Source organism: Grammomys surdaster, unplaced genomic scaffold, assembly GCF_004785775.1.
Source record: "Grammomys surdaster isolate TR1022 unplaced genomic scaffold, NIH_TR_1.0 130, whole genome shotgun sequence".
NCBI classification, from domain to species: domain Eukaryota; kingdom Metazoa; phylum Chordata; class Mammalia; order Rodentia; family Muridae; genus Grammomys; species Grammomys surdaster.
The window spans coordinates 23,436,144-23,461,902 of NW_021604588.1; the positions used below are offsets into that span (position 1 = coordinate 23,436,144).

Here is a 25,759-nt window from a genome sequence, read left to right on the forward strand (position 1 = left end):
GTGTGTGTGTGTGTCTGTGCATGCATACACTTATATAAACAGAGACTGAGAGAGAAGTGAGTGTGTCATGGGTACCTGTGTGGTGAGGTGAGTGTGTCTTGCCTGTGGTGCAGCTCACAGGGAGACATCTTTGTCAGGCGATTTCCCTGGTTCACCAGAGCAAGCTGGAGGCCTTACCAAGAGCCCACTGCTTGAGTTCTTTTGTCACAAGGACTTGGGGGTCTAACCTGTGCTAGTTTTGACCATGCCTTCTGAAGTTGCTGGTTCCTGGGATCCCACGGGGTCTTTGATTCTACAGTGAGAAGACCTAGTTCCACAGGTTAAGACTCAGAGCCTATACCCTAATCCTCACTACTGGATGGTAGGGTTCTTCTTTGTTTTAGTTTGTTGTTGTTTGTTTGTTTGTTGTTTTGTTTTTACCAATCCCGATATGGGATTATATGTAAAAATAATCCCAGAAGGGGAAATATGAGTTCCGATCTCCTGACTAAAGTTTCTAGCACAAGAGATTTCCATTTCCATTCTCACTTTTCAGGATTATCTGTGAATGTTCTTGGATGAGAAAATTTCTATTAGATTGTAAATGTGCCCAACAAAAGAGGATCATCAGGTAGGAAGACTGGGCTCCTGCTCTTCGAGACCCAGGAAGAGCCTTTAATCTTGTTGAGTCTCAGTGAGCTCATCTCTAGAATAAGGAGACTTGAGCCCCTCTCAAAGGGATGTGGTTAGGATCAAACAGACCGGTGACTGTAAAAGCCCATGATGCCCTGGGGGGGGGGTCTACAAAGCTGCTTTTGCCTGTCAGCTGCTCACTGACCGGCTATTTAAGCAGGTATCAACTGGGCTGTCTTCCGAGCCATCTGGTCAACCTCTGCAGGCCTCCGGGTTTACTGCTTCTCCACTGACCACTCGGTCCCTACAGCAAGCTCACTGGTTCACGAAGTCAAAGGGCCTGAGACTTTGACCTCATTGAGCCTGTGGCATAAGGTCCCTGAATGGTGTGCAAAAAGCTTTCAGGAACGACTTGCTGTGAGGAGCCTGCCTGTTTGTCTTGCAGGAGAGCCTTTCATGGCCCCACATTGCTCCTTGAAAACACACAGCTGCTCTTCCTACCTCTTCCAATGCACCAAGAGAAAGAAAAGGAAGATCTGGGACACACAGGGAATAAGATATAAGATGCTGGCGGCTGTGGCCTCCAAGTCACCCAGGGCTATGAACTTTACATAAAACACTTTGGTACAACAAAAGAGAAATGGTTCTCTATCCCTCAAGTTCTCTCTTAACTCTTCCACCCGTGTACAGGAACACACTCAGCATCATCTCAGCCACTTTGAGAGAACAGAACCTTCAACCCTGTGAAGACCAGAACTGAAGAGATAGGAAGCCCATACAACATAATACTTGTACTTCCAAGGACCAGGACAAAGGCATGTCTTTGAGCAGTCACCATTCATTCTTCCATGACAGTGGGATGGCCCCGTGAGTCTGTATGTACTCATGTGTTAGATCTCAGCTTCACGGACCTGAGCTTTTCCTCTAGGTCCCTGGGTGGGTGAGTTGAGGTGTCAGAAGCCCAATGTCACTTCTGATGCTCCCTCTATCTGGGGGGAGGACCCGCTCCCCTTACCTTCTTCTGCGGTAGCTCTTTTTTTTTTTTTTTTGTATTTTCCAGTATGTGTTTTGATACTGTGGTAGCTCTTGCCTCCTCCTCCATCATGACTTCCACCCTGTCTCTATGTGTGCTGGATAGCAGAATGCTGGGGGACAAGGGAACAAACACGGTGTCCTGCCTTGACATCCCAGCATTTGCAAGAACCGTAGCTGTCCTATAGACCAATCAGGCTGGCCTGGTTGGAGATTCGCCTGCCTCTGCCTCCCGAGTGCATTCACCTTCTTAATGGAAGTATAAGCCCTTATCTCTGCCTGATTCCATCCACTGTGTTCATACACATTCAGTAAGTTCCAGAGAGGCCCTGGCCCACTCATTCCACAGAGAATTAAACCACACATTAGCCACTGGGAATCCACAGCAATCATGGAGCTGAATGTCTCACTTAGGAGACAAAGACCTGAACAAGATTAACAGGTGGGCACTGCCAGGAGATGGTTCTCTTCAGTGGAATCACCTCTGCCTCCAGTAACTGACAACTGCTGTGGACCCTAGGCTCTCCCAAGACACCTGTACCAAGCGAGCATGCCTGGATGCACCTGCTACCTCACAGTTAACTGAGGAAAATGGAAGCCGGCTGTGTGAGTCTTTAATACCCTACCGGAAAACAATACACATTTATCACAGAAAAGTTTGAAAACAAGAAAAATGATAAAGCAGACAAAAGAATACCCACAATTCCATTTATATGTGCTCACACACATAAGTTAAGCTTTATATACAGGTGTCTGTGTATGTGTGTTTGTGTGTGTGGGGGGGCAAGTCAGAGGACAATCATGGTGTCATTTCGCAGATACTCTTAAATCCTCCCATACAAAGTGTTTTTGGGAGAAGGGGTGTCTGTCATTGACCTGGAGCTTGTCAAGTAAGCTGGGGTGAGTGGCAAGCAAGCCTCAGGGATGGTCCTCCTGCCTCTGCCTCTAATGCTGAAGTTACAAGCATGCCCACCGTACCCAGCCTCTAAACGTGGGGTATGAGGATTGAACTCAGCACTTGGCTGACTAAGCCACCACCCCAGCCCCCTTTTCTTTTTTCTTTCTTTTTGAGGCAGGTTATGCCTCTCAGGTCATCCTTGAAATTGTATGCATCCTAGGTTGGCCTTGCACCACAGTAATCATCCTGCCTCAGCCTCCTGCGTGCTGGGATCACAAGCCTGTGTCAGCATGCCTGTGTGAGCCTGGCATGGAGCACACGTCCATCCCTTTCAGACATTTGCTCCCTTAACAACCACTGCATCCTCAGACTGTGGAGAACACAAAAGCAGCAGAGACTTCCCGAGAGCACCTCAACCTGGTTTCAGGGGAAACTGTCAGGGCTGGGTCACCCAAAGATCCACTTCCTTTCCTCATTCTCGAGAATGTTGTAGCAGCTTCTATAATCATTGCCGTGTACTTAGAGATGGATTCATTTTTATTTTGTGTGTGTTGTTTTTCCTCCATGTATGTGTGTGCACCATGTGTGTGCCTGGTGCTCTTGGAGGGCAGATCCTCTGGAGCTAGAGTTACAGACAATTGTGAGCCATCATGCGGGCTCTGGGGATTGAACCTGGTCTCCTGCTAGGGCAGCCGGTGCCCTCATCTGCTGCACTGTTACTCCAGCCCCCACATAGTTAATGTAGTGCTTTATCCTTGGAAAATGGGGAGGGGGTCTAATTTAACATTTTTGGACCAACTGGTGAAGGTCTCAGCTCTTGATACTAGGAGGAGACAGCTAAGCAAGGGCTCCGGGCAACAGAGAGGTTACTGCTGTTCCCACTCTCCGTGGTTTTAGAAAAGAACTTGAAAAGGATTGAGGGTGACAAACTGGGGAGACAGATGTGTGTGTGTGTATGTATGTGTGTATGTATGTATGTGTGTATGTATGTATGTATGTGTGTATGTATGTATGTGTGTATGTATGTATGTATGTGTGTATGTATGTATGTGTGTATGTATGTATGTGTGTATGTGTGTATGTATGTGTGTGTGTATGTATGTATGTGTGTATGTATGTATGTATGTATGTGTGTATGTATGTATGTGTGTGTGTATGTATGTGTGTATGTGTGTATGTATGTATGTATGTATGTGTGTGTGTATGTATGTATGTATGAATGTATGTATGTATGTATATATGTATGCATGCATGTTTGTATGTATGTAGAAGGAGGGAAGAGACGAAAGTGCAGTTTGGGGCATTCATCGTGGACAGAGCAGTTTTATTGACTGGAAGGAAAGCAGCACCCACTCATTTGTAGGTGCAGAGATGGCTGAGGAAGATCGTGACTGACTGTTGCCATTTCTCAGAGATAGTGTACACAGGGTGGCGTGTACACTGCAAGGTGGCTCCCAGCAGATGTCACCTTCAATGCATGCAGGGTTCTGTCGTGTGGATTTGGCATACTGATGGCTTCACTGGTTTTCTTCACGGGTGAATTCCATTTCTCGAACATACAGAAATGTCTCTGGGGTTGGCAGGCCCAGTTTAGGCTTCTCTGTTAACATGTTAATTTACCCAATTTCCAATGGGTTTCTTAGAACTCCACAGTACCTGCTCAGAAACTGGAGAAGGCTCTGTCTCGCCTGGGCTTTCTCATCCTGACAGAGTCATTTTGGGACACAGGGCTTGCCTGGAGCCTGGCTTCCTGACGACGGTTGACTGGGGGCCAGCATTATCCTTGGGCTGCATAGTACACACGTGCTTCCTGCTCCAAAGCTCTGAGCACTTAAATTTACTGGAGGGGAAGCACCTGTAATTCCCGTTTGGAAAATGTCTGCTTAATGGCAATCCTCCCGGGTGTGACATACCTGACAATGGACGGCACAGTGGGACTGGGTCTCATGCAGCCTGTTTCATGTGCAGATATAATCAGAGATTTGGCCAGGTATTTGGAAATGGCCCTCCAGATAACTTAATCACTGAGCTAACCATTCTTTGATTTTTAGCTTGGCAGGCCTCCGGTCATTTGAATTCAGCATGCTGCCCGATATCCAGGGCACATCCTTGGGCATCCTCAGTAGACACACTCACCCGCTTCCTGTCACACCTGCTAAGCAGATTGCTAGCCCTGGGCCCATCTTCTCATGCCTTCTGCTTCTATGCCAAGGACATGGAACCCCCTTAGGTCTTCATCGCTGGCTCCGGCAGGGTCTGTGGGATCACTGAGGTAAAGATTCAGTCCTGGTGTTACTGGTGGTGGTCACGGGGGCAGTAAGACCAGGGACAGCTCCAGGGTGGACAAGGTACTGGCTCCTGACAAGAGGATTGAGCAAATGTGTGAATATGCTGAGGATAATCAGACAGTTCTCTTATTGCTAGAGTTACAGAAAGTGAGAAGAGAAGACACACTTATGTGCGCACACACTTATGTACTTTCAAGTTTTCTCCACAGAAAAGACAAATTTGACTTAACCAAAAAATAGCAACAATGTGCGAGGTTCATAACACATGTGGGGATACACTAAGGCACCGTAAGAATAGCACAAAGGCCGGGCAGGTAGGAAGGATGGGTAGATTGAAGTTTCTTTCCTATATACGAAATGCTATAATCCTATTTTAAGAAATATCATTGGTAAGTTCCAGAGAACATTATAACTTGTAGAGAAACTACAGAAACAAATAACCATGACTTTGAAAAGCTAACCAGCTGGCCAGGCGGTAGTGGCGCATGCCTTTAATCCCAGCACTTGGGAGGCAGAGGCAGGCGGATTTCTGAGTTCGAGGCCAGCCTGGTCTACAGAGTGAGTTCCAGGACAGCCAGGACTACACAGAGAAACCCTGTCTCGAAAAACAAAAAACAAACAAAAAAGAAAGAAAGAAAAAAGAAGAGCTAACCAGCCAATAAAAGGCAAAACAGAGAGTTAAAAACCTCCTGTTCTGCTTCACATAAAAGAAGGCAGGAGAAGAGGTCAAAAGAAGTGGAGAAAAGATGGGATATATTGAAAATAAATAGCAACACGGTGGGCTTAAACCCAAGTGTGTTGGCGATCGCACTAAGTGTAGCTGTTTAACACTTCTACTAGAAGGCAGGCTGGATGAACGGGAGGGTCCAGAAAAGCCTTACTACAGAGCGGATAACTGAAGGTCTGTTGAGATAACAGAAGAAGCAACATGGACAAGACCCTGCAGGGAGCACCAAGACCCTGCAGGGAGCACCAAGACCCTGCAGGGAGCACTCATGTCTGTTGGGTCACAGTGGGGAGATAGTGCTGCTAGAGCAGAGAAAGTAAAAAAGGAAAGGACTAAGCAAGTGGTAAGAGAGTTGAGGGCTAAGGGTTGAAGGGTGTGTGTGTGTGTGTGTGTGTGTGTGTGTGTGTGTCTGTCTGTCTGTGTGTATCTGTGTGTGTGTGTGTCTGTATATGTGTGTGTCTGTATGTGTGTATCTGTGTGTATGTGTGTGTTTGGGTGTGTATGTGTGAGTATGTATGAGTTTGTGTGTTTGTCCATCTGTCTGTGAGTGTGTCTGTGTGAGTGTGTGTCTGTGAATATGTGTGTGAGTGTGTGTGTGTGTGTGTGTGAGATTAATTACATAGGACCTTAAATGCCACAACAAGATCTTTGGATTTTACTCTGAACAAAATGGGAAAGCGTAAAAAAGCATGAAAAAATCATAGTTTTAAACAAATACTGATTTTAATTAGCTTTGTCAATAATACAACTTAAATATGATTCTTGCCAGTCTAAGTGTACTCTGTGAGTTTTGGCAAATGTCTAGCTGCATGGAAGCGCTGTCATCACTCAGAACATCGCCACTGCCTGCTGGGGACGAAGGAAGCTGGGAGGTGGCTTAGAAGATTGTGGCGAGAGTCTTGGTGGCGGGTAGCCTGGAAGAACATGGGGGTGGAAACGGATTCTGGGTGTAAACTGAAAGTAGAACCAACAGGTTTTTCTGGCAGTTTGGCTGTAAGTTGTGAAGGGAAAAGTCACATGTGACTTCAAGGTTTGGCCCAAGGGCTAGGGTTGTCACTGATGGAATGGAGGGGTGTGTGGGTGTGTGTGTGGTGTGTGTATGTGTGTGTGTAGGGCAGACAGGAGTGTGGATGGAATGGAGATGTGTGTGTGTGTGTGTGTGGTGTGTATGTGTGTGTGTGTGTGTAGGGCAGACAGGAGTGTGGATGGAATGGAGGTGTGTGTGTGTGTGTGTGTGTGTGTGTGTGTGTGTGTGGTGTGTGTGTGTGTGTGTGTGTGTGTGTGGTGTGTGTGTAGGGTAGACAGGAGGGACAGGAGGGTGGATGGAATGGAGGGGTCTGGAGGGAGCAGACATGGCAACAGAATCTCAGTCTCGGATGCCTCCAGTTTAAGATTCTAAATGACATTTACTTGTAGATGGAAAATAAACGACTCCGAAACGTCCAGCTTATTGGAACAATCCACGCAGGACGGTTCTGAGGGAGGAGATTTAGGAGCGTGCATGTGATCCAACGTAAGCTTCAGCGTCTCCAACGAGAAGGCAGATTTCCTGGATCCTCCATGATGAAAACATCCAGAAATATTTCTAGGATTTACTTATGGCCACAGGACCACCGCATAAGTATCCGTCACAGCACAATCCGTGATCATGAGTCTGCTTTTACCGAGTCTGTGCACTTCACCATAACCAGCCAGCCCAGACTTAGGTGCTCACAGAGATAAAGATGACCGAGCCACAGAATCAAAGGCTTGAAGGAGTCAGAAAGGTCACCCCACTCCACCCTTACACCAACAGTACAGCTGAGAGCTCGACAGTATCATTGGAAGGGAAGTGTTCCCTACTTCCAAGGGCTCTCTTCCCTGGATGGGAAGCTCTGTTAGAGACTTCTCTCTTGCGTGGAGCAAAAACCTACCTCGCTGTTGTTCCTCTGTTTGCATCTAAGATACCAGAATAAATAAACGCTGAGCTATGTTTAGTGACTAAGGCACAAAGTGCAAGAGTTTTGACTGGACCACAGAGCTCTTGGCTTTCAGTACTTCACAGGGCCTGTCAGATAGTTTAGGTTTCAAAACTTAAACTCTTAGCTTCACTAACCCCCAACCCCAATCTCTCTGTCAAGAGGTTTCCTGGATATTGGAAGGGAAAGTAAACCAAACGGGTGTTTGTTTCTCATCAGTGAAAGCAGAGAACTCGGGAGAGGTGCACTGACCTATTTTTGTCTTTGTGTGGTGGACGGTTGCCAAGAACAAGCAAAGGCGTTTTCCTGTGGTCAACACCAGAGTTCGGAGATCAGGATGGTGGTACCGGGGCTCGATGCTGGAGAAGGAAGATTCAAGAATAGGATTCAGAATCTGGGAACCATCAGGATGGTCTTAGATCCACATTCAAGACACCTTAGCCATCACATCCCTGAATCCTCTTCTGCCTGGGCCAACATTATTCTGCTAATAGAAAGTAGACAGCAAGCCTGTGGCAGGCCTCTCAGCACCTCCAGAACTCTGTGGTATGCTGTGACTGCTGCTATTTGTTCTGAGCCCCAAATGCAGGCGGCTGGCCCCTTTTGGCTACATTCCTTGGGTGACTAGACATGCCACGCTATGGCACCAAAGACAAGGAATGGAGTTAACTCAAAGCGTTTGAGGATTGACCCAGAGTCAAAGGCTGAAGACAGATCAGGGGAACACTGACTCCAGAGACCCAGAGATCTGGGTTCCAAACTTTGCCTGTGGGTCTAGGAGAACGGGGATCCAGTGAAAGCAATTTGGATAATAAGCCACCAGGAGGTCCTGGATTATTTTGCACTTGCATTTTTTTTTATGATCCATCCCGAGTGTGAATTCAGAGTGCATTAAAAAAAAAAACTAATATTTTTAACACAGAAGTAAAAAATCAACATAAAATACAGATTTTTTTTTCAGTAAGTCTGAGATGGCTCAGAAAACTTGAACCTTTTTTCTAGTTGACTGCTGAGCACTTCCGCTTTAACAGAAGGGACAGGCAGACACTTGGCCACTAACCTCTGAACACCCTGCCCTCACTTCAGGGATTGTATTGACAGCTTTACCTTAGCAACCCCCCAACCCACTGGGCTGCTGAAGGGAGTGATTGGCTAATGTGTCCTGTGCTGGTGATCACTCAATAAAAGCCAAGTGTTTTCCATCTCTGATGGTGATTTACATAACCTACCTGAGTGTTTCCCATGGGGCATGCAGGCAGGTTGCCCCCCACCCGCTAATCTTGCTTCTCCCCTCACTCAGCAAGCTTCCTGCTTGGCCCTAGCAGGTACTATGGGCGCCAGTCTGACTTTCTTGGATTTGCTTTCTATTCTCTTGGCAGGCTCTGGAGCAGGTGCGATTCTCTTTGTGTTTGTTTAGAAATGCTCTTGACCGTTTATGAGGACTCAGGCCTCCCTTAGAGTGGTTTGGTTTGCTTCCGTTCCTTTGTGGCCGTGTTTATGACTGTGTTTATACGGTGCAGTTTCTTGGAACTGAAATGTCTATTCTCTGGAGACATGAGCACTGGGTAGACATACTGACATTCCTTGGATTTGGAGGATCCCCAGAATGTAGTAATCTCTCTCCAGGCGCTGGAACTACGCAGAATGGATAGGGGTTTATTATTAAAACTAGAGCAAGGGCCGTAACATGGCTCAGCAGAGAAGGGGGCTTGCTGCCAGCCTAATGTTCTGAGATCAATTCCCAGAACCTACTTGGTGGAAACAGAGTTGTTCTACATGGTGGACTCCTGAAAGTTGTTCTTTGGCCACATGAGTGCTGCAGCCCACGTACCCACTTCCACATAAAATAACTCAATGTAAAAACAAGTGAAAACGAGGACAAGAGTGATAAAAAAAATTTACCATTCCTTTAATTTTTTAGAAAAAAATACCTTTTTTTTTTTTTTTGAGACAGGGTCTTAGGCTTTCCTTGAACTTCTGATTCTGCCTTGATGTAATTATATATAAGTCCTGGGACTACGAATGTGTGCCACCATGCCTAGTTTATGTGGTGCTAGGGACTGAGCCTAGAGTATCATGCATGCTAGACAAGCACTCTACCAACAGAGCCTCATCCCCAGTCCCTGTGAGAACATCAAACGAGGCAAGCGCTGTACTAACGCAGAAAAGAATTAACCAGCCGCGTCCAGCCCAGCCTGAATGACCTCATCCCCTCCTCACACCGTCTAATACAGCACAGCCAGAGTGGGTTCGTGGTCATTGGCAACTTGATGGAATTCAGAATCACCATGGAGGGCTGGAGAGCTAGCTCAGTGCTCAAGAGCACTGACTGCTCTTCCACAGGACCTGAGTTCAGTTCCCAGCACCCCCATGACAGCTCACAACTGTGTAACTCTCATTCCAGGGATCTGATACCCTCATACAGACATGCCTGCAATACAAATGTACATAAAATAAAAATAAACAAATTATATAACCACCATAGAAACACGCCTCCATGTGCTCCCATGAGGGTGTGTCTAGGAAGCTTCAGCAGGAGAGAGAGGACACACTCCAAATGTGGGCAGTACCACTCCACGAGATGGGGTCTTAAGCTAAGGAACAGAGAGAAGGTGAGCTAAGCCCCCACACCCATCTTCTGTGCTTGCTTCCGTGCATGCAGTGGGACCAGCCGCCTTGATCTCTCAGGGCCATGCCTGTCATGCCAGGATAGGCTATGCACCTTGGAACTGGGAGCCAGTGTGACCTCTCCTTTCCCCTTCAGTTGCTATTGTCAGGAATTCGGTCACACCAAGGAGAAGAGTGACTGATGCAGGCAAGTTGCCCCTCACTTGTTCAGGCTTCCAGTTTTTGAATGCTTTGTATTATTAGTATTCAATAATTAGCTTTATTAGGCTAAGGTGTTGCTGGGTAAAATCTCTGTCTCAGGAGTTCATAGTTTGGGAATGAAGTGAGATCAGAAACATAAAACTGTCCTATTTCAAGTTCAGTTTGGAAGGAAGGAAATAGACTTCTCCCATGGGCTTATGCAGTGAAGTCAAAATGTCACAAACGTGCACAGACAGGAGTATAAGAATTAAAGTGGCTTCAAGTGAGTCGCCCACTCAGCGAACTTTTGCTGCCTGCTTTCTTAAGGCCTGTGGCTGGATTGGGACGCAGAAACAGTTTCTGGGGTTTTGTTTGTTTTTTTGTTTTGTTTTGTTTGTTTGTTTGTTTGTTTTTAGAGACAGGGTTTCTCTGTATAGCCCTGGCTGTCCTGGAACTCACTCTGTACATCAAGCTGGCCTTGAACTCGGAGATCTGCCTGCCTCTGCCTCCTGAGTGCTGGTTTTAAACAGTTTCCATTTTTACGGAGCAGCATTCAGAAGAGTGGGCTTCAGACAGTGAGAAGGAGATTGCAACCTGGACCTACTGCGGCTGGCTCTGCCTGAGTGAGCTGCTGACCCTCTCTGAGCTTCCTAGTCCTTAGTCCCAAACGGAGGGCCAGCAAAGTGGTCAGAAAATAGGGGAAAGTTCCATGGGTTTGTTCTCTGACCTCTGCAAACACACACTTATGCACATACACACCATCCACACACACAGTATCAATTTTTAAAATTTCAAACAGAGAAATTGTCTAACACACAGGATCACTGGGAATGGCAGGGTTCTTTTTGTTTTTGTTTTGTTTGGTTTTTCAAGACAGGGCTTTTCTGTGTAGCCTTAGCTGTTTTGGAGCTCCCTCTGTAGACCAGGCTGGCCTCAAACTGACAGAGATCCGCCTGCCTCTGCCTCCTGAGTGCTGGGATTAAAGGTGTGCACCACCACCACCTGGCCGTCAGTTGTATTTTTTAATGTTATATTTATTGTCATTGTGGGGAAGCACAGACGATGGTGGTGTACACTTGGTGGTCGGGGGCAACTTTGCAGAGTCAGTTCTGGACTCCGTTGCGTGGGTTGCAGGGACTAAACTGAGGTCACTAAGCTTGCAAGACAAGTTTTTTTTTTTTCTTTACCTGTGGAGCCATCTCCCAGCCCAGCTGCGTTCTGTGCACCATCACGTGCAAGTGTGAGCTGCCCAGTGTGCAACTGCTGCACCGGACTGTGAACCTCCCAAAGGTGTGCCTGTTGCACTCAGTTCTTGTCTGCTACAACAATCGCTTGTTGGATTGACTGTCCCAGCTCACACTGGGTTTTGGAGTCTGTAAACTGGGTGCCTTCAGAGTTGTATCCCAAGTACATTCGTTGTCCAGGGGCCTCCGCTGGACTGAGTCAGTTCTCACTGCTTGGGTGGGGCAGGAAGCTGCCACTGATCAAGCTCGCCTCTCTGCTCCTGCAGGCTCCTAGTGGGTTCCTTCAGTTTCCACTGCTACCAACAATGCCCAGGTTCTTGAACTCGCTTGGCCCCTGGCTCCATCCTTGCTGTCCAGGTTGGCACTGGCTTGTCTGCTTGTCTGCTTGCTGCTGACTTCCTGTCTGACTTGTGGCTTGATGGATACAGCATTACCTGTCTTAGAAGTCACCACTAACCTCGCTGTCCCTCACCTTGACACAGCAGCTGCCCTCTGCCCCAACATGACTGCATTCTGTTCCACCGGACCCTCTCAATATGAAGTCTGAGTTCTGAGAGTATGCAGGGAATGTGCAGGACCCTTCTCTGAGACATTGTCACCATCTTGGTCTGCACAAAAAAATTGCTGTTGTCGGGAATGGTGCCGCCACACATGGGTTCAGTCCCAGCCGTCTGGAGGCAGAAGTGGGCTGATCCGTGAGTCTGAGGAAGCCTGGTGCATGTGGACTGAGCAGAGACTAAATTTGTCAGTTCAGTGAAGGGGGTGAGAAGACCTGGCCTGGGCTCAGAAGGACATATGCAAAATTCCCCAGGCTAGCTCCTTCTCTCAAGTTCTCTGCTTGGAAAACAGATTTGACTCAGAGTTTAAAATGTCAGCTATGAATAGATAAGTTAGGGCATATTCATCCATGGAACGTTATTAATTAAAAGGAAAATAAAGCAGCACAGTCAGCCGGGCAGTGGTGGCGCACGCCTTTAATCCCAGCACTTGGGAGGCAGAGGCAGGCGGATTTCTGAGTTTGAGGCCAGCCTGGTCTACAGAGTGAGTTCCAGGATAGCCAGAGAAGCCCTGTCTTGAAAAACCCAAAAATAAAATAAAATAAAACAAAATAAAATTAAATAAAATTAAATAAAATTAAATTAAAAGAAAAATAAAATCCTTCCACAGGACCTTTGACCCAGTGATTTTTCATGAGGAATTTATGATCCACACTTTCCCAGGAGTTCAAAGATGAATATATACAAGGAGGGGCCCTGAAGAAGTATTTCTACTAGTTAAAAATTAGAAGAAGCTAAGAGGATATCATAAAACCTGCCACCAGCCGGGTAGTGGTGGCGCACGCCTTTAATCCCAGCACTTGGGAGGCAGAGACAGGCATATTTCTGAGTTTGAGGCCAGCCTGGTCTACAGAGTGAGTTCCAGGACAGCCAGAGAAACACAGAGAAACCCTGTCTCAAAAAACCAAAAAAAAAAAAGCAAAAACAAAAACAAAAACAAAAAAACAAAAAACCAAACCTGCCACCAAAGCTGGTGACTGGAGCTCAATCCCAGAGTTCCACATTGTGGAAGGAGAGAACCAGTCCCCCACAAGCTGTCTTCTGACCTCTCTATGGCATGTGCATATGTGCATGTGCAGGAATATAAACACACATACACAAATACACACAAACAAACAAATGTGATTTTAAAAAGACTATCTCAATAAAAAGAGGTTTGGGAGCTTTGCTTTGTTTTGAGTTAGGAGGCACGTGGCACCGTGCGTGAGGTCATAGGATGACTTTTGTGAAGTCTGCTCTCTGTATCCAGCTAATACGGGTTCCAGGAACCCAGCTTGTGTTGTCAGGCTTATGTGACAAGCACCTTCATCCGCTGCCTTAGTCACTGTCCTATTGCTGTGAAGAGACACCATCACCAGGGCAGCTCTTCAAAGAGAAAGCATTGACTGAGGGCTTGCTTATAGCTTCGGAGGGTTAGTTCATAACCACCGTGGCTGGCATGGTGCTAACGCAGTCAGTGAGAGCTTTACATCCTGATCTGCAGGCAGCAAGCTGAAGGAAAGACTGGGCCTGGCACGGGCTTTTGAAACTGCAAAATTCCCCGCAGTGGCACTCTGCCTCCAACAAGGCCATACTTGCTAATCCTTTCCAGATATCTCCACTAATTGAGGACCAAGCCTTCAAACCTATGGACCAGGCCTATGAGCCGTGAGGGCCACTGTCATTCAAACCAGCACACCCACTGAGCCATCTTGCCATATTTTTTTAGGTAAAAAATTATTAGGGGAGGCAGAGGCAGGCGGATTTCTGAGTTCGAGGCCAGCCTGGTCTACAGAGTGAGTTCCAGGACAGCCAGGGCTATACAGAGAAACCCTGTCTCGAAAAACCAAAAAAAAAAAAAAAATTATTAGGTAGAAAATTATTTCCCCAGTATGCTTTTTTTCTATTAGAAAAAGAATATAGTCTCATAATTATATCTGCATAAGTGATTTTTAAATAAGAATAAAAGCTGCTGATTGAAACACTGTAAAGGTATCTGGGAAGAAAACACCATATTATATTTGTTTTAGACTCTTCACTGGGGACTGGTGGCTCTGGGACCAAATCCAAGGTCTTGTGCAAACAAAGCAAGTGCTCTAACCACTGAGCAACACTCAACTCCTTAAGTTACTTTTGTAATAAAGACATGTATTCACCGTCATACACAAGCCATCGCAACACATCATAGACTAGGGGCTTGAACAACAAAAAAATCTATTTTCTCCCAGTTCTAGAAGCTGAATATTCCAGATCAGGATAACAAGATCGTTGGTGCTGTTTTATAGATAGATGGTTATGATTCCTTTAGAGAAAGAAAAAGAACTCTCTAATATTTATTCTCTCTCTTTCTCTCCCTTTCCCGCCTCTCCTCTACCTATAGTCCTATATTCAATCGGATTTCAGTGCACTCTTAGAACCTGACTTAACCTTGAAGACTTAGGAAACGTCCTATCTTCAAACACAGTCACACAGTGGGTTAGATGCCGGCATGTGAGTGGCTGCCAGGATTCGGCCGATACATTTCTCGGGAGAACTTCTGGGATAATTTCAGCTGAAAACTGACAGACCTGAGTTTCAAAATGATATTTCAGATTTAAAAATCAGAAAATACTGATGTCCCAGCTCTCAAGAGCGCGAAGCTCTGTCCCCACCTCCAGCCTCTGTTGTAGTCAGGTCTTCAGATGAGGATGAGCGTACACACACACAGACAGACACACACACACACAGACAGACACACACACACACACACAGACAGACACACACACACACCTGCTCAACTGAGGTCTACAAACTCATCTCATTCAGACAGGGCTTCACCAACACATCCAGAAGAAACTCTGAGAAAACGCCGGGCGCCTCACAGCCCTGTCAGGTCTACACGTAAAATGAAACATTGGTAAACACAAATCTGGGTCAGCGCATCCCTTTGATGATAAAAATGAGAATTTGGGCTGGAGGAGTAGCTTAGTATAAGAGCCTGGCTTGTCCAGGAGCCTGAGTTCAGTCTCTGTCATAAGAAGGAAAAAACCAAAACCAAACAAACAAACAAACAAAAAATAACCTGAAAACTAAACAAACAAGAAGGTGAAAACTTTCACAAAGGCTTGAGAAGCTGAGTATACCTCTGAGCGAGCTCTCTGTGTTTCATCTGCTGATTCTCTCTCTCTCTCTCTCTGTCTCTTTCTCTCTCTCTCTCTCTTTGTTTTTGTTTTTTGTTTTTTTGAGACAGGGTTTCTCTGTGTAGCCCTGGCTGTCCTGGAACTCACTCTGTAGACCAGGCTGGCCTCGAACTCAGAAATCCACCTGCCTCTGCCTCCCAAGTGCTGGGATTAAAGGCGTGTGCCACCACCACCCGGCCAAAGATTTATTTATTTATTTATTTATTTATTTATTTATATGAGTACACTGTAGCTATCTTCAGACACACCAGAAGAGGGCATCAGATCCCATTACAGATGGCTGTGAGCCACCATGTGGTTGCTGGGAACTGAACTCAGGACCTCTGGAAGAGCAGTCAGTGCTCTTAACCCCTGAGCCATCTCTCCTGCTGGATTCTCTTCAGCCCCAAGTCACTTTTAAGATAGTTATGGGGCTGGAGAGGTGGCTCGGCGGTTAAGAGCCTTACAGTTCCACAGGACATGTAGGTGTTTGAATAAGAATGCCCCCTCCGTAGGATCATGTTTGAATATGTGATCCCCAGTTGGTAAAACTGTCTGGGAAGGATTAAATGACATCATCTTGTTGGAGGAGGTGTGTCACTGGGGGTGGGCTTTGAGGTTTCCCTAGTGACTCTTCTATCTCCTGCTTGTAGATCAGAATGTGAGCTTGCAGCTGTTCCTTTGCTCCGCCATCATGGCCTCTAACCCTCTGGAACTGTGGGCAAGCCCCCAGTTAAATGCTTTCTTCTATGAGTTGCCTTGGGCACATGTGTTTTGTTACGTCAGTAGAAAAGTAACTAAGACAGGACCCAAGTTCATTTCCTTGGCACCAGTTCAAGGGGCTCACAACCACCAGTAACTCTAGCTCTGGGAGAACTGCTTCTTCTTCTGGCTTCCATAGACACACACAGACACATAGATACACAAACAAACACATATCCATAAATATAAAATAAATCTTTTTTAAGCTTCAAACTTTCCACTCAGATTGGAAGAAACTGGTGTCAGATTTCAGAGACTTGTTTTCCTCGGTGTAATAGACATGACTTGGATGGTAAGTCATGCTCCCTTTCCTTTACTTTAAAAAAAAAGCCACATTTTAAAGCTTTCTTCTTTCTGGTAAGACGGGAAAGGTTGGATTTCAGGTCATTTGTCCACTCACTTCCTGAGAAAAGCCACTTCCTTCGTCGGCATGGTGGACCTGCCTGAGACAAGGGGAGGGCCTTAGCTGGGGCTTGGCACTGTTGTCAAACTCCTCAGAGGGGTCAGGTCTGTCTAAAGACCTGCTGGTTTCCTTGGATTTTTTTTTTAATTCTGAAATTCTCTCCCAAGGAAAAGGAGGGGTTAGAGATCCAGGGTCATGGAGTGAGAGAGGGGAGGCAGCTGGACCGTTTCCAAGGTCTCCAGACTCATCCTGTCCTGGTTTCCCTGCCTAGGAAAGACTCAACAAGCGCAATTTGGCTGGGTTGGGATTTTGTTTGTTTGTTTAGTTTTTGAGACAAAGTTTCACTGTGTAGCCCTGGAACTGCTGTGTAGACTAGGCTGGCCTGAAACTCACTGCACGCTGCCTGACTCTGCTTTGTAAATGCTGGGATTACAGGTGTGTGCCATCCTGCCTGGCTTCAGCTGAGGTTTTGATGCGGGACAACAGGGACAGATACAGATACTTTCATGTCCCATACCAAAAAGACACATTTATACTCCATAATAATAATAATAAAGAATTAACTGGCAGATGTTTGTAATTACACACTGCCAGCGGTTTGTCTGTTCTGGGTTAACCCCTCCTACACCAGATGCCCCTGGAAGAGAACAAGGCTGACCCCATCAGAAATTAATGAAACTACACTTCAAGATAGCCTGGGTCAGACATCTAGAGAATGAAGGGAGAGCACGAGGGGTGATAACAAGATAGGTACAGATTACACAGGTCTCTGAACAGTGACTGACCACCTGAGAGAGTGCAATGACTGACTGACAGAGCAAATAGTCTTCTTCTGGCTAGAGATGACATACAGACACAGAGGCAGTCCCCCCCCCCCGGGTGTGGGTGTGAGAGAGAGAGAGAGAGAGAGAGAGAGAGAGAGAGAGAGAGAGAACCTTCTATGGAGACCACAAGCCTGGAATTCATAGAGATCTGTCTTCCAGTGCTAGGATTAAGGGTGTGCACCAGCATGCCTGGTTCGGAGGCATTGTGTGTCACCACAGCTGCCCAGAGGTAGTTCTTTATGGGTTAACCTACACCTTCTCAGACCACCTGCTATCTGGATGAAGTACCCTAGCCTTTGCTCATTGGCCTATGTGGTGACAGCTGGCCTTCTGGCTATAGTTTGACCATGTCTGCCTCCATAGCTTGTGGGATGTCATGAACTAACGCATCCCATCCCATCCCCCAGTGCCCCCTCAGTGCTCCCCAATGCTCCCTGAGCACCCTGCTCCTACTCTCCTCCCTATGACTCCCTCACTCTACACCCCACCCTCATTCCACCAGCCTTCTCCTGTCAGAGGTTCATGGGACGATTCCAGTCCCGACTCTGTCATGAAAACATCCCTGAACTGAGCTGGAAACTCACGGGTTCTTTGGAAAGTTGGTTGTGTCGGATGATGTTTTCCTGGGGTAAACATGTGAAGGACTGTTCGCTGAAGTGGACACAGGTGAAAGGACACACAATGAAGGATTTGTCACTAAATGACAGGCATGTATTGGTCTGCCTTACATTGCGTAGTTGAGCTTGATTTGTCTGGACTCCATAGAGAGAAACGCACCAAAAAACTTCTGGTGGTGTGCTGCGGCTTCTTGCCACTTCCGAAGACTTAGGCTGATTGGCAGAGTGATGTCAGCTGAGACAGACGTCCATGCTGAGGCGAGCCCTGTGGAGGCCATGTGATGGAGGATAAAGAGGACTGAACGGACAATGGAGGGGGCTGAGATTGGCTTGCTCGCACAGCTGAATACTCCTTGGTCTCATGCGTCTTCGCCGATCTTCACTTGGCTAAGGGAGGCACCACTGAGAATATTTCCTGATGGTCTTGGTCTCTCCTGCTGACTCCAGCCAACGATAAAGACTGGGTGTCTCTGCTAAGTCATGCCACTGCTGTTGACTAGTGTTTGGTATTTTGATTCTATCAAACTGGACCGCTGGTGAATCTGCAAAGTATTTGTGAGTGGATGGGGTCAGCCGCTGCTGACCTGTGAACTGAACTGCTGATTTCCTGACACCACAGATGGGAGTTGCTCCAAAGAACCTTTCTAAACAGATCAACTCCCACCACCACCACCACCACCACCACCACCACCCTTTCTTTTCCACTACCTCTGGTGGGTGGTGAGCTAAAAGGGAGGTTAAAGTGTTTAAGAACCATCATTAAAAATAGGTGTTGAAAAAAATTAAAGTTACACTGAGCATTGATATTATTCTAAAAAAAGAGAGTGGATCTTAAAAATGACTTTTAAAACTATAATGTACACGAAGTTATTACTATCATCACTGGTATGATGAATGCTCAGATCCAGGCTTCTGGGATAGCCAGTGACATGCCCACATGGAAGCACTGGATTCTCAGAGCTACCCTTACAAGCTGTGACCTACAAGAGAGGCTGGAGGCTGGGACACCTGCCACCAGTTGGAACCAGCCCCACGGCAGTAGAATCGGGTTAAATACACAATTTGGTTTTCGTATCAAATCCCAAGCTCTTTTGGTACAAATACAAAAGAGTCACTTCCCATGGGGAGGTTAGCCTTCTCAGTCCCTTAACTCCCTGACTGGCTTTCTCAGGGTACACAGTGTGTGGTCGCAGGGCAGAGCCCAGCCTTAACCCAGTGGGCTCCTGTAGCCCACTCTAAGCTGGGCTTGTATGGAATCATCCGGGCTGTCATATGCTCCTCGGATATTAAGAGGGTTAGTGGGACAGTGCAGAGGCTAAGAATGAATGCTTGTACAACCGTGAGAACCAGAGTTTGGATGTCAGTGCCTACATAACAAGCCAGGGATGACCTGGTTCCTTAAGGGATGGAGATGGAAGTTTGCTGGGGCTTGCTGGTTTCCAGCCTGGCAGAGCCCTCAATCCAGGTGGAGAGCTCCCTTAAAGCTGTAGGCGGAGAGTCATAGGGAAACATATTTTTTTTTGCTTCTATATTGTACACACCTGGAATACACAAGCATGCATACACACATACATATAACATATATGTCTTAGAGTTTTACTGCTATGAACAGACACCATGACCAAGGCAACTCTTATAAGGACAATATTTAACTGGGGCTGGCTTACGGGTTCAGAGATTCAGTCCATTATCATCCAGGCAGGAACATGGCAGCATCCAGGCAGGCATGGTGCTGGAGGAGCTGAGAGTTCTACATCTTCATCTGAAGGCTGCTAGGAAAAGACTGGCTTCCAGGCAGCTAGAAGGAGGGTCTTAAAGGCCACGCCCACAGTGACCCACTTCCTTCAACAAGACCACGCCTACTCTGTTGTGGATCAGTTCTATTGCTATTTGTGCTAATTCGGCTCCCAAAATTACATGGGAATTGGCCAGTTGGCTTTGATTGGTGAAATAATGTTGCCTGTGGCCAGTGGTTGGGCAGGGAGACAGAGGCGGGACTTCAGACATCCCAGGCAAGGGAGCAGGAGAGAGTTTTTAGAATTGCCATGACAGGGAAGCAGAGAGATCAGACCTGAGGGATCAGGAGAGAAAGCATCCAACCAGGTAATAGGGAAGCAGCCCCAGGGGAAGCAGAAGTGGCCCAGCCTTTGAGCTGCTTAGAGAATATTAAACAGAAGGCTCTGTGTGTGTGTGTGTGTGTGTGTGTGTGTGTGTGTGTGTGTGTATGTATACCGATGAATACACATATACATACACAAATAATTTCTCTTTTAAAAAAAGTCAAGAGATGGTGAGATAAGGCAAGGCTCAGAGAAATTCTAGAACTGGATGCTGATTACCAAGCCTGATATTTATGAGTATAGAAGGAAGAGGAGGAAGAGGAGGAAGAGGAGGGCAGGCTGTGGCAGGTCTCCTTCAAGGGTGTCTCACTCGGGTGTGCCCCTTCTCTTCTCTGAGTAGCTGGCTCCTGTGCCCTTGGTTGTGTCTTAGGCTTCATTCTGAGTACCTCTCTTCATGTTACCCTCATGCTGAAGATTTATTAAAATATCCATCCATTCCTAGTTCTTTTTTTCTAAGCCACAGAGACACTGAAGCTAACAGGTCTCTGATCTTATCTTCATCCTTTACACCTGTAAAAGGAAGGATAATAAAATCTGCCCTGTGTGACCAAGGAACCACAAAGCTAACATGAGACCGGGGGTAGGGCTGGGGGAAGACCCAAACCCTCCATGGGTTGGTGTGGTTCTAGGAGCCGGTTGACCGGGAAGACTTCCAGCATGTGCAGAGTATTTTCTTTGAAGACAGGATCCATTTCCTGGGACTCTCTGGGCTCAGTACCACAAGTCGGGTGGCATGGGACAGCACAAAAGGAGACTGGAATCAGGTAACTGTTGGGACCATACTCCCCCAGATGTCTCTAGGGAAGGCTCCTTGACTCCTGCAGGTGCTGCTAGGACTCCATAGGCTGTGGCCTCGTCACCCTCATCTCTGTCCACCTTCCTTTGAACCTGCCTGTTCCTTTATTAAGACAACAGTCCCCAGGGTTGGGGTCACTCTTATCCCACATGGCTATAACTCCATGCCATATGCTACGGCCATGTTTCCAGAGAAAGCCATGTCCTGAGGGGATGGGTTTTAAGGGCACAGGGTAGCTTTGGTGGAGCATGCTCAGAACACAGAATATTTGAGAAAATACTCACCTGCTCTTTAGGAAATGCAGAGTTTTCTTGCTTTCCAAGAAGAAACACTGAGGCAGCAGGGTAGGCAGTGGGGGCAGTGAGCTGGAGGGGAAAGGTTAATAATACAAGAAATCCTTGGCTCTTGCTGGGGATTGAACTCCATTACCAGGCCAGTGTGAGAGGAAGCTGCAAGCAACACTTGCTCCTGGGGAGCTGGCTCTGGAGTGTGCTGCTTCCCAGGGAGCCACAGTCCTCCCTGTGTGGATCTGAAGTGCATTGACCTGACAGGAGCTGGGCTCCACTCTGCCCTCTGCCTGCACATGCTGGAAGGGCCCCAGTGAAAGGACGCCAGCGTGATTGTCCCACACAGGCCTCCGCTTTCCTCACAGTGGAATCTTCGGTTTGCATCCTGACTCAAAGTTAATCACAGCTGCAATCAGTTCTCCAGAGAACTGAGCAGAAGGACACACAGGATGCATTCTTCTCAGAGCTTGGGAAAATCCACACCGTACAGGGCCTGTGTCCCCAGAAGTCTATTCTTTGAGGAAGGTGTATCATGGCTTCTGTCAGCCCTTGGCACGTCTGCATTTGTGCATCTTTCTTTGCTTAAAAAAAAAAAAATTAAACCAGGTGTGGTGGCACAGGCCTTTAATCTCAACACTCCAGAGGCAGAGGCAGGAGGATCTCTGTTGAGTTTGAGGCCACCCTTGTCTACATAGTGAGTACACACACACACACACACACACACACACACACACACACACACACACACGAGACTGTGGTTAAGAACACTTGCTGCAATCCCACACCCACGTAACAAGCCAGGAGTGCTCTCATACACACTTACAACCCAGTGCTCTCAGGGGCAGAAACAGGAGACTGACTGTAACTGGCTGTTGGCCTAGCTGAACAAACTCCTGTTCAACTCCTCAACTCCAGGTTCAGGAAGAGACTGCTTCAAAGAAGGTGGGGAATGGTAGACGAAGGCTCCCAACAGCCTCCTCCATCGTCTGTGTGCGCAGCCATCATCTGTGGGGGCATGCACACACACAAACTTTACAATGTTACAAGCTAGGCCTTGTAGAGTGTTCCCACAGTCCTAGCTGCCTGGGAGACCTGAGCCCAGAAGTGTGAGGAAAGTCTAGGCAAAAGAGATGGGGATTCTGTCTCAAAAACAAAACTAAATTCAACAAAACTAGTAAAAGAATTAGGGTAGGGTATCAGTAGAAGACCTGATTAGCCTGAGCGAAAGGCAAGGACTTGATCCACAATACCACACACACATAAGCAATGATAATATGACTTACGTATTTGGTACAAAGGTGAGTACGATTCATGATGACATCACTACTGTATATTCAATTATTAATGCATTTCTTGCTCCCCCCCCATGCTGTGGCTTAATAGAAGTTAAAACTAACATTTCCCTTTTTTGGGGGGCAGAGCTTCTATATTATCATGGAGGAGGGGTTGAGGGGGCGAGGTCTACTCTATCATGGACCATACGATGTGTGGAAATATTGTCCCTGGAGAGGAGCCACACTGTTTTAATCCTGTGCCTGTGAGGTATTGAGGGTGGTGGTGAGTGGGTTTAGATCTCAAAGAGATGACTTTAGGGTCAATCCAGTCTACCCTCATGGGAGTGACTAAAAACCTTTTGAGACTCATAGACACAGGAATAAGGTTTAAAATGCCATGTTTTTCCTCTTCATAGTTAGAAGCCCTCGTTCCACAGGCCCAACTGTCTGTCCAAACAAAAGTACACCTGTTTGTCAAGGCTCCTGTCCTTCGATGTAAACACCAGGACACCTTGTCATATATGGGATTAAAAAAAAAAGTAGATGTAAGCAGATTGACTTGGGGGAAAGTTGGGAAGAGTTCTTAGGCCACCAACTAAACAGGGACTCTGGACCTTGTGCACCCCAATACTAATCCTTCCATCCTGAAGGTCTGGTGGCAATTTTTGTTCTGTGGGGACCATAATTATTGACAATTCAGAGAACAAACATTGAGTCTTCCATCTATCCTTGCCTTCACGCTGCCTTCTTTTAAGCTAGAAAACTGCCTTGTTTTTAAGAGAGAAAGTGTGTGTGTGTGTGTGTGTGTGTGTGTGTGTGTGTTTATGTGTGCCATATGCACACGATTACAGGTTCCAACAGAGGCCAAAGGTGGTGTCAAATTCCTTGGCACTTGAGTTCCAGGAGGTTGTGAACTGCCCAATGTGGGTGCTGGGAACTGAACCTGGGTCTTTTGCAGTACATGCTTTTAACCCCAGCACCATCTCCAGCCTAAATAGAAAAGTTTTACCAGTTCTACTGGGTCTAGGGTGCATCCTCAGTTATTTTAGACGACTCTTGTAGAAGACCTGGTCATAATATCCAGGCTTCCAGATCAATAGACTCAATTAACCTTTGATTAAAAAATATTAGAAAAAAAGTGTCTGTGCTGGGCATGTGCAAACATGTTCTTGTCAGTATCCTTGAATAAAATACAACAGCTCTTGACAGAGCCTCTACACTGCATTGTCGGTAAATAGTCTAGAGGTGATTTAGAACGTGGTCAGGGTGTGCAGACACTGAGTCACACACACTCTATGGGAGGATGCTCTTTGCAGGCACTGCCATGTTATATACATAGTGAACCCCTGAGGGAGATTCCGAGGGATCCTGCAAGCCAGTTTCTCAAGGATACTGGTGGACGACCATGCTTCTTTTAGACTTTGCAACTCTTATAGTCCTTGGCTATAGTATGAATAAAGCTGTCCTCCAGACTCAAGCAGCAGTCTAGCGTCTAAGGCTTTTCGTTAATGTTATTAAGAGGGTGGAAACCTCATCTGATTATGGTCTTCAGAGGCTGTAGGGATGTGATTAGGTTGCTGGGGTAGGGCCCCATAATTGAACCTTGTTGGCTTTATAAGCAAGAATCAGACTAGCAAGACCTCTCTACACCCTTGCGTTGGTGTGGTGAAGCACAAAAGGCATCACCAGGGCCTTCAGCACACTGCTTAGGTCTCATACATCTCAGACTTTGCACACAAACAAACAAAAAACCTCTTTCTTTATTATGTAGCCTGCCTCGGGTATTGAATTATAGCAATGAAAAGCTGACTAACACATCTTGGCTGCTATTATTGCCCTACGCTGTTACAGAGGAAAAGTAGCTATTGACAATCTCTAAGTAAATGGGCATGATCACAGTCTACTAACACTTGCTTTAAAAAGCAGCAGATGTATACCTGTAATCCAATCCCTGGGAGGCTGAGGCAGAAAGAGAAGGAGTCTCAGGCCAGTCTGGACTATGAGGTAAGAGCATGCCTCAAAACAATAACAAAACGAGGCAGACAAAGAGAACTGATTTGACCTGTGGTAGCAGCTTGCCAAACCCAGAGCCACCTAGCAACACATCTCTCACTTTCTGATCGTGTTCTGTTTGCTTCTCTCAGAACACTCTGTGTGTCTGTTGCACACCATGCCTTGTGTTAGACATTATTAGTCCCCTTAACATGTCTGTTCTCCCTTCGTTTCTTTAAAATAACTTATTGCATTTTCTTGATTTATGGGGTGGGGTGGTAGTAGAGGTTGGTGACTCTCTTCCTCGGTGTGGAATTAAACTCAGGTTGTTAGCATTGGCGGCAAGTGGTAAAAATACCACTGAGTCAGGTGCTGGCTGACTCGGTGCCTTTAAATTGAGGCTCGGGGTTAGAAGAGCCCCTAAGGACTGAGCCACTGGCATTTCACACTGGTGTGGAGAAGGCCTTTTTGTATGAGGGTGAGATGTCCCTTGTTTCTCTCAGGAACATGTGTGGATGGCACCTTTCTGCCTGTTGAAATTGTCTCTCATCCCCAGGAATCCACACTTAAGAGGTTGAGGCACAAGGATCATGGTGAGTTCCAGGCCTCACCAGGAGGTGAGAAGCTACACTGCCAGCCAGATGTTGAGATAACTACAAACCTGGTCTACAGACTGAGATCCTGTCTCTCCACACACAAATAAAACAGAGTCTGTTAGCATTTTAGAAAACTCCAAGGCTGACTCTGTGAGATCCTTACTGTGTCTTCTTTCTTAGGAAGAACACCAATGGCTACAATCCCTTCGGCACAATGTGAGGTCTTGGGGTCTTGTTTTCACTTACCCAGGCTCACTAAGAGAACCATTGTGTGTGGCATATACATGTGTATGCATGGATGTTTGCACACCACAGCATGGCTGTGGAGGTCATAGGACAACTCTGTGGGATGAGTTTTCTCCTCCCACATTTATACTCCAGGGACCACTTTCAGGTCCCCAAGCCTGTGCAGCAGTCACCTTTACTAGCTGAAACATCTTGTCAGGCCCTCCAGGATACTTTGTAACCAGCTTCGGTTTTACACTGTTAAACCACTCATAACTGCTGACCAGCTGGCTAGCTTCCCAGTGGTAACTGCTATGGAGCTGGACAAATGCTACAGTGTGTTAGAGAAGACTGCTCGCTTCTCTGTTAGTTGCCCCTGAGCACAGCTCCCTCGTGGGCAGCTTGGTGTCTCTAATGCTTACCTGTGACCAGTACGCCATGCTCAACATGTGCGCAATGAGTGGCAGAACCTATGACAAACCCAGAGTACAATGACCACAAAACAAAGCAGATGAGAGGTGACACACAAGGCAGCAATCAGAAGTACCACTGCTGGCCCCTAAACCCAAGGCCTCACACGGGCTTGGCAAGCACTTCATCCA

At 46.7% G+C, this 25,759-nt stretch overlaps 1 long non-coding RNA gene across 2 annotated transcripts; it reads right to left on the reverse strand.

The window, feature by feature from the left end:
- Positions 1–4,843: 4,843 nt before the first annotated feature.
- On the reverse strand, positions 4,844–21,256 carry LOC114612683. 2 transcript variants are annotated; one of them, XR_003710071.1, is made up of 3 exons: positions 21,068–21,256; positions 7,768–7,874; positions 4,844–4,900 (listed from the first exon to the last, which is right to left on the reverse strand). It is a non-coding gene; the product is annotated as an uncharacterized LOC114612683 (long non-coding RNA). The 2 variants fall into 2 exon arrangements; XR_003710072.1 differs by lacking the exon at positions 21,068–21,256 and adding an exon at positions 19,535–19,574.
- Positions 21,257–25,759: the final 4,503 nt, after the last annotated feature.